The sequence below is a fragment of the Myripristis murdjan genome, chromosome 8 (genome assembly GCF_902150065.1).
Source record: "Myripristis murdjan chromosome 8, fMyrMur1.1, whole genome shotgun sequence".
In the NCBI taxonomy this organism is placed as follows: Eukaryota; Metazoa; Chordata; class Actinopteri; order Holocentriformes; family Holocentridae; genus Myripristis; species Myripristis murdjan.
Genome location: NC_043987.1, coordinates 6,480,986 through 6,490,000, shown reverse-complemented (window position 1 = coordinate 6,490,000; position 9,015 = coordinate 6,480,986). Strand labels below are relative to the sequence as shown.

General features: G+C 44.9%; 1 protein-coding gene across 1 annotated transcript in view; it reads right to left on the bottom strand.

Annotated features, from left to right (window-relative positions):
• pvalb6 (parvalbumin 6) overlaps positions 1 to 2,949 on the bottom strand; it is a 51,380-nt gene extending 48,431 nt beyond the window's left edge. The window contains exon 1 of the mRNA XM_030058911.1: positions 2,754 to 2,949. The gene's annotated coding sequence lies outside the window, so the exon portion shown is untranslated. The remainder of the gene's footprint in view (positions 1 to 2,753) is intronic.
• Positions 2,950 to 9,015: the final 6,066 nt, after the last annotated feature.

Here is a 9,015-nt window from a genome sequence, read left to right as displayed (position 1 = left end):
ACATGGACACACACACACACATGTTAGTTTTTCATTTCGACTGACAAGAGCCTCCTTGAACCAGCATAATGCGACTCTTACATCAACTGCAGTTTATCAGAGCGTGCAATCAGCCCATCTTGACCGCATGCTATGAACACACACACACACACACACACACATTCAGAATCTGTTATGGTACTGTACCTAAGTCCAACCCCCACACCCTTTGCCCATCCACCCAAATCCCAATGACACAGGTCCTAAATCTCTCCCATACCACTCCTCCACTCCTCCACGCTCCTCTGATCGCCCCCATTTCTACTACACACCCCTGACTTCACACACACCATCACAAACACAGCACAATCTCTCTCTCTCTCTTTAGTAGCCATCCCCCTCTCTTTTTCACATGCTCTCTCTTCCCCTTTCTCTCTCTCACACAAAAACCTGTCTCTCTTTCTCCCTTTCTGATTTGTATCTCTCTCCATCTCTTGCCCTGTCTCAAACAATCTCAGTCTCTCTCTCACTCTCTCTCTCTCTCACACACACACACACACACTCATTCCTCTTGCTGCTACACTCTGAGGTCTCCTCCTCCAGGAACGGACCACCGGGGTATTTCACACTCCACGGAGCTCAGCGGCTGTTAAATCACCGGATTCCCATGAAATCGGGAGATGATATGCTGCCATGCATCACTCCTGACTTTATATCTAATGGGGAAGTGCTGATAAAGTTTATAGGGAAATATTGGGTGTGTGAGTGTGTGTGTGTGTGAAAGAGAGAGAGAGAGAGTGTGTGTGTGATGGAAGGGGCAGAGAGGAAGGTGTGTTTGATGACAGAGGTATATTGGCCATTGCAGGTCGTGTTTTAAACGGTCATGGCCGTCTGAAGCGTGCTCTCCTCCCAAGTCAGGCCGATTTCAGTTTCTGTCTTTCCGCTCGTCTCTTTCCGTCCGCCTCACTCTCACTCTGCATCTCTGTCAATCCTCCGGCGTGGCTCTCTCTGTCTTTCGATCCAAACTTCCCGCTCTGTCTTTCAACCCCATCCCATCCTCTCTCTCTCTTTCTCTCTCTCTCTCTCTCTCTCTTTCTACCCCCTCCCCCTTATCTCCGACACACTTTCTCCACCTTTCTTTCTATAATGTGCTGCCCATTTTTCCTCCTATATTTCCGTGCCAACTCATTATCCCTGGACTTCTCACCATATGTCAGCCTAATCTGGGCGATATCTATCTTTTTTTTTTTTTTTTGCCATCTCCCTCTACTTTTCCTCCCCCCATTGAGGAACTATCTGAAGTTCCTCCCTTCCTCCATCCTCTCCTCTCCCCGCTCTCTTTCCCCTTCATCACCTCCCTGCCCTTCAGGTCCAGTGGACCGGCAGCTTCCCCGGCCCCGCCCCCCCTCCCCAAACAAATGTCACTTTCTAATTGGCCCGATGCTGGCGAGGCAGGAGAGCACCACTGTTTGGACAGCTGTTAATCTGGGAAGGGTCGGCGGCGGGGCGGTGCGGTGCGGTGTGCGGTGTGCGGTGTCGGTGGTGGGGGGGAGCGGAGGACAATCTGGAATGGCACTGAATGACGCAACAAAGGGGGGGGGAGTTGGGGGTGGGAGGGTGAGAAACTGAGTTTGAAGTCTGGCACAAAATCGCCACTTGCGTCGCAGTCTGCGCCCCCCCACCCCCCACACCCCCTCCCTCCCCATTCTGTCTGTCACCATGACGTTTGGGGTGAAAAGCTCCATAAATTAAACTGCAGTAAGACGCCACTGTGTGTGTCACCATACATCACCTACTGCCTCCCCATCATTCTCACCTCTGCTGTCTTCAGGGGAAATTGATTGACACTGGCACAATTACACACACAAGCGTGCACATGCCCCACATACATATGCACATACACCGTGTAGATACATACATATATATATATATACACACACACTGCAGTTTAATATGAGGCTCGGCTCCAAAGCCTCAGCACCACCAGCACAGGGATGTAATGGGCTCTATCCCCCATCCCTCTTTCTCCCTCCCTCTCTCTCTCGCTCTCCCCCTTTCTTTCACACACACACACACACATACACACACAGCGCTAGGGGAACCAATCGCCTGTTTTCAGCTCCTGTTTGTGAATGGGATTTTTACGGGAGAGGAAGAGGCAGGCGTTCTGCAGGCATGCAGCTGCCACAGCGGGGAGACGTCCCATTCTCTGCTCAACTCTCTCTCCCTCTCTCTCTCTCTGTCTCGCTCTCCTTTTTTTCTTTCACATTAAATCTCTCTATCTCTCTTTCTCTCTCACTGTCATTTTTTATCTCTGCTTTTTTTATCATATCTGTGTTTCTGCCTCTCTGTCACTTTTCCTATATCGCTCTCTCTCTGTTGGTACCCGTTTCCTTTCGTTTCTCTCTCTCTCTCTTTCTCTTTGCTTTCAATTGTGCCCGGTGCAGCAAACTAGTCTCTTTTTCTCTGTTCTCTCTCAGTTTTTCTCAGACACATCATCATCATCATCATCACGCTGTTTGTCTCTTTCTCCCCTTTTTCGCTCTCCCCTCATTCATGTCAGCCCCCTGCACACTGCAGAGCAGCTTGCTCTCTCCACTACCTCTTTAGTCTCTTTCTTTTTACTTCTCTCTCTCCCTCCGTCTCTCTCTCTCTCTCTCTCTCATCTTCTCACTGGTCATCATTTCTACTTTCCAAAGCTGCAGTAGAGGCAAGTAAGGTGTAAAACCTCTAAACATACACACACACACACACACACACACACACACATTTACCTCCAGTGAGTGAGTGTTCGTCCCGTGTGCTTCTGGATCCTCAGTGGCTGAAGGAAGAGTGGTGAGCGAGCGAGCAGACCAACCGGGAGCCTGAGAGCTTCTGTCAGCTGAGGAGAAGAGGAGTAAAAGAAGAAGAAGAGAGAGAAGAGAGAGAAAGAGAGAGAGAGGGAGAGAGAGATGAAAGAAGACAGGAACAAAGATGAAAAGAGACAGCAGAGACAGTGAGAGAGAAAGAAAGAAGAGAGAGAGAGTAGAAGAGAGCGGGTGGTGCGATCCAAGAGGAAGAAGGAGCTCAGGCTGGCTGGAGGTGAGATGAAGGGGAGAAAGAGAGAGGGAGGGAGAGATAAAGGGAGAGGGAGGGAGGGAGGGAGGGTGTGCTGGATTGGGATAGGAGGGGATTGTGTGATGTTAAAGCAGAGGAGGAGGAGGAGGAGAGATTGCAGCGAGGGAATGGACAGAGAGGAAAGTTGGAGAGAGGAGGGGAGGAGGGAGGGAAAGCTGGGCAGAAAGGGGAAGGATGGAGATGCAGAGAGGGAAGTGGGGAGAAGGAGGTTCGAGGCGAGAAAGGAGGGGGAGGGAACAGACCTGTGAGGGAAATGGAGATGGAGAGGAATCTAAAGTGGTGGAGTGTGTGTGTGTGTGTGTGTCATTTTGGGGGGTTTAACACTACATTTACATCATATTCTGACTTGTATTCGTCTCAACATCCAACTGGTTATTTCAACTTTCAGTTTTCTGAATACTGTGATAGATCCAACCATCCAACCAAAATAAAAAGGAAGCAACTGGCGTAACCGTCTTTCAAGCTCTTTCTGAACCACAAACCAACTCTGCCTGCACTAAAACTGAACATAATTTTGGGTTAACACAGTTGTTTGGGGTTTCCTTTTAATATAAACTCTCCAAGTCCTGTTCAACAGCAAGTCATTTAAGAAAATTTGCAAAATTATGTGATAAAAAAAAACTCAAACATGTATTTTGATTTCAAGGGGTATTTAAGAAAAAATGAGTTTTGGTGGCTAACAAATTCAATGAAGCAAATGAAAGTGGCTAGAGTAGCTAAAGAACTAACATTAGCCAGCAGAGTCACATGACATGTCTGAATGTTGATATGCAATGTATTTTATGACATTTCAGTGAATTTGTTGGTTTGCAGAAATGTAAAATGGCAACATTTTATTGTGGCGACTGGGTTGCTGAGCTCATGCATGAATCCCAAAAATCTGTGAAAATTCTGGAACGAGATAATCCCACTTGTTTCCAAGGCTAATAAACTTGTTTTAAGAACCTTCTTGAATCAGATGCAGTCATTTCATGAATAATTTTTTGAATTATTAGTATGAAGTCGTAGAGTCATTTTATCGTTCCTCGTGGGCTGACCTGCCTTATTCTCCCTTGCTTCAACATAGTTAGGGCCCGAGCCCTCCCAGGGAGAAGGGCCCTATTGTTATTGTAGTGTTTATTCTTGTTCTACTTGTTTCTAGAATGATTCCTCAAACAAGTGAAAATGCATTGGGATCCCACTGGCAGATTTTTTTTTTCACTTGCATTAAGAAAAAACAAGATTTTAATAAAGAGAAGTGGAAGAAAGAAAGAGAGCATAAGGAGTATATGCCCACTGTGCTTGTGATGCTTTTGACTCATTGGTGGGGAGCCTATATGTGAAACCATCAGGTCTGACTTTACTCCGTTACGACTGTAACCTTTTACAGCCTCAAACTACAAGTAAAACTCATGTCAAGCTGTCACATGCTGCCGGTCCTCGTATCGAACGTGCAGACAATCAATTTCAGACGGGACAAAAATATCTTCAATCCATTAAATCGCTTTGCAATCCAATCTTCCGTTGAAGTGTTGCAACAAGGGGCACGATGCTGCAATTACTTGGAGCAATAACTTATTGGAGCTTTAAAGTCAGATGGGGTGACAGAAAGAAAGCGAGAGAGAGGAAGGGGAGAGGAGGGAGGGAGGTGGAGCGGGCAAAGAACTGGATGACAGAAAGAGGAAATAAGAGTTGATTGAGTTTTGAGAGTGACGGCCACACAAGTGGAATGAGGGAAAATGGCAGCGCAAGACGAGATGGAGTGATAATGAAACAGGGCAAACAGAGGAGGAGGTCTGGAGACCGGAGAGAGGGAGGCAGCTTGCCCTCCGGGTGGCCAAGTGCACTCAGGAATGAAAAGGTTGGTGGGGTGACGGGGAGAGATGGAGGGGCAGAAAGAGAGAAATGGGTTGAACGGAAATTGATGAGATTGTTCAAATCCTCTCATCTGTCATGCACCTAATACCTTTTCAGAAAGTTTAGTGAGGATAATGGGTCACATGTGGACGAGCATACGGCGCACGCCGCTGTAACTCACAGCAAAGTGTCACTGAAAGCGTAGGAGCGAGGAGTTGAACCGATGCCTAGGAGGCACCGATTTATGTGCAGTGTCAACACACAAGAAAACAACTTTGTGTGAGCGGGTGAGTGTGTGTGCAAACCTGTGTATATACTGTATATGTATGTCCATAAGTGTGTGTGTGTTTTCCTTTGTGTGTGTATGCCTGAATACATGTCTGTGTGCTCATGTGATGCGATGTGACAAGTTTAGAATGAATCCCCCGCTTTACAAATGTGGTGCTACGTATGGCCAATTACTCATAAATGACAAATACATGGAGAAAAGGTTGAAAAACAGTGGAGTGTTCCTTTAATGCACCGACTTAGCGCAGCATACCTTCTTGCACTTAGACTTGCATGACCTAAGAGCCATTAAAGAGCCAGGTTTCAGAATGATAATCCTAATGAGATACCTTATTGATCCCCATACTCACTTTTCCCCATCTAGGAAGGTCAAAGATCAGAGTCAGCAACGGAGCAGCACCCCGGGGCTTTTTAGGGAGTCAGCTGCACAAGGACACCTCAGCGGGGCAGAAGCTTGCCAACGCAGGACTTGAACCTGGGTCCCGTAGTCTATTTAAGCGCTGGGCTACCAAAAATAGCTTTACTCAGCTGTTTGAATAACCCAGCGACATTGACGGTCCACTTCCATCTAATTTTAAAACAGCTGCCAAATGAAGCTATAAAGAGCTCGCGAAAAAATTCCCCAGGTAGCCCGAGGCTTCCCTGAAATGGGCTGTTTTGCACACATTAATGTGCTGCACCCCTGAGAGGCGCTCCCATGGGACTGTCAGACATGTCAGCTTTCAGTTTGTGTGTGTGTGTATGTGCGTCAGTGGGTACTGTACATTCATTTGTGCCTGCACTGGTGTTGCATACCTGCGCATATGTAAATTCACATAAATACCCACACTATGCAAGTGAGTATGAAAGCATGCAAGAGAGACAGAGAGACAGAGAGAGAGAGGATAGAGAGTGTGTGTGTGTTACAGGCAGAGCTGCAGCTTTGAGGGATTTTGTCCTTACAAGCTGCGTTACTGTCGACTACAGCGCTGCAGCCTCAACATCACGGAAAGAGCAGAGCAGACTCCGGCTGCCTCCTCTGCACAAAGACCACTGGCGATAAAAATGACTGCACACTCGCAGCACTGAAGTAAGGTCAGGAAAATTGCTAATGCAGACACACAGCGATGGGGGCTCTCTTTTCATGATGTTGTTTAGAGGAAATACCAAAAGAAGAAAGTTAAGGACCTGATTGTGCTCTTACTGTGCTTCTTTTTCCTGTGGCTTTGCGCAGCGCTGTTTCATAAGAGAATGTAGAGTCCCATTAGACGTGTGTAGTGGCAACCTGCCTGACACGAGCATACGTTTCAGGCTGATTTACCATCTTGCTTTTATGTTTATGGCTCCCAAGAGATATTGAGAAACAGGCACAGATGACAGGCATGTAACTGCTTGGTGATAGGAATTAAACGAGTGTGTGTGAGTGTGTGTGTGTGTGTGTGTGTGTCATGTGATTGAAAGAGAGAAAGAGGGTGAGAAGCAGAGAACAAGTGAAACAGACACTTGAGTTCGATGCGGAAGTGAGATAAAGTATATATTAACTGAAAGTAAAGCAAAGTGAATAGTAATAATTCACAGCAACAGTGTCACTTGAATAATAATAATTAAAGATGTTTAAAAAAAAAAAAAAAAAAAAAAGGCTAAAACACCTTTCTCCAATGCCTTATGCACAAAAACAGCGCAAATTTAACAATAAATCTGTCAGAAAAAATCAGTTCACATTGAATCCAAAATGCCAGGGGAAAATCTCACTCAAAAATAAATACTATGAAAATAAATAAATATGAAAAAACACTTTTTTGAGGGAAAAAAAAAACAAGTAAAAAATGCAGCCCTATAACAATATGCTGAGGGCAAGCTAATTGTGGAATATACAATCAGTTTGAACAGCCTTATGGTGTTAAGTAAAGCAGAGCTGCCATTTCCTCATGTCAGAAGAGGGAAACGTTAATGGGTAAAGGGTTAGTCGAACAACACATGGAAAAATAATTTGCGATAATGAAATAAAATGAGTTTCTACTTTGTAAAGCAAATGTGGTGTCTATGTTGGTTGGTATGTGCCTCTCCTCTTTGTCTCCATGAGAAACACTTAAGTCGTCCTCTCCAGTTTTTTTTTTTTATTAGCCCAGAGCACTCTGCTTAGATTAAACCACAACCGCTTTATAATTACTGTAATGTATCCATATTGGACAAGCCTGCCCTTCTCAATAAAGGCTCCAATAATTGACTCTCTTTCTCCCCCTCTCTTTCTCTCTCAGGCTTCTCTTTCTCCATTCCCCGCTGCCTCCCTCTCTGCAGCTATTGATCTCATTAATTTACATTACATTCTCATTAGCTGCTAAGAATACTTCATTTTGCACTAGGGGGACAATGGCCTGCAGTGGTTAAAACACCACAATTAGATTAGTCAACAGCAGATTGGACCAATCATTCAGATCACTCTGTGCATATCTGGCAAAGTAAATGCTATTAGCACTAAGTTTTCTTTATAAACACCGTGTCCGCCGAGCTACCACAAAATGGCTTCATCTGGAAATACAGCGATGCAATGAACATGAAGATTTGGCGCTTGTTGACCTCTTCAACTCTGACAGGGACACCAGCTAACGTATTGTCTGTCAGAGGCTGTAAGGGGCTCCGTTTCAAAGCTAAAATGAAGCGACGATACTGGTATTATATGAAACTAGATGACTTTACGAACCCATTGGTGTCAAGTATGTCGAACTAGGGCTACTCAGCGTTCCAGTTTTGGGCTAAATTTTGGTGAGAGAAAATCTGGTCATTTTAAAAGGGCTCCCTTGACCTCTGACATTCTCTGGGCACCCACGAGTCTCCCCCTGCCAATCCCATGCAGTTTGGGCCATAAACAGTGCATGTTTTTGCATGCAGTCCACATGTGTTCTTTTCTCCTGTTGTATAATGGTGCATTTGTGCATGTTGGGGCCTTAACACTTTTGGAGTTGCATAAATTGGGTTTGACTAGAAAGCTGAGCCTCTTGTGGATTCAATGAGCCACATTTGATTCATGTGTGATGATGTTAGCCCCCGTATAACCATTTCATTGTAGTGAGACCATTTTTTTAAACTTGACGTCATTTGACCTATAGTGACCTCTGCCTCATGAAACTTTACATCCACAAACTAGAGACCTTAGACATTCAGAGGATGTTTGGTTTTCCAGAACAGAATGCTAACCCTTCAATCGGTGAAAAATGCAATTCTTACAGAAATGTCTTACAAATGTCCAAAGTTTTTGATGCCAAATCACCGCATAAGTCTTTCTATGGTGTTCCTCAAGGACTCAGTGTCCTAATGTGATACTTTGGAAGGATATTTGACCAGTTTCATTATTTCTCAAGCGGTCAAAAATTGTCAAATCTTGCACCAAATCTGTGTAAGAAGTGGTATCGACCCAAAAAACCCCTCAAGATCACCTGTCCCCCTCTAAAATTGGGTCTAAAAAATGGGGGTGGAGTTATAACCTCTTCAGAACCTCCTCATTCACTGACTACAAAGCATGCAAAATATGTTTTGATGACCATATTTGGTCTACTCATGAATTAATCTCTCAAGCAACACAAATACGTTTATACTCATCAAGCTGTGGAATGGCCTTAAAAATAATAATTCATTTGTAGATTATAAGCTCTCTGTTGCAGCGAAAATAGGAAGAAAAAGTCCGCGCTCCATTGCTTTGCTTGTTTTTGTCAAGAGAGCTGTGTGTCCTAAAATGTCCCCCATCCATATTGATCTTGGAGTATAAATCAGTATTACAGCTTTAACATGGAAATTAGCTTTATTTCATGGTAGCATTGG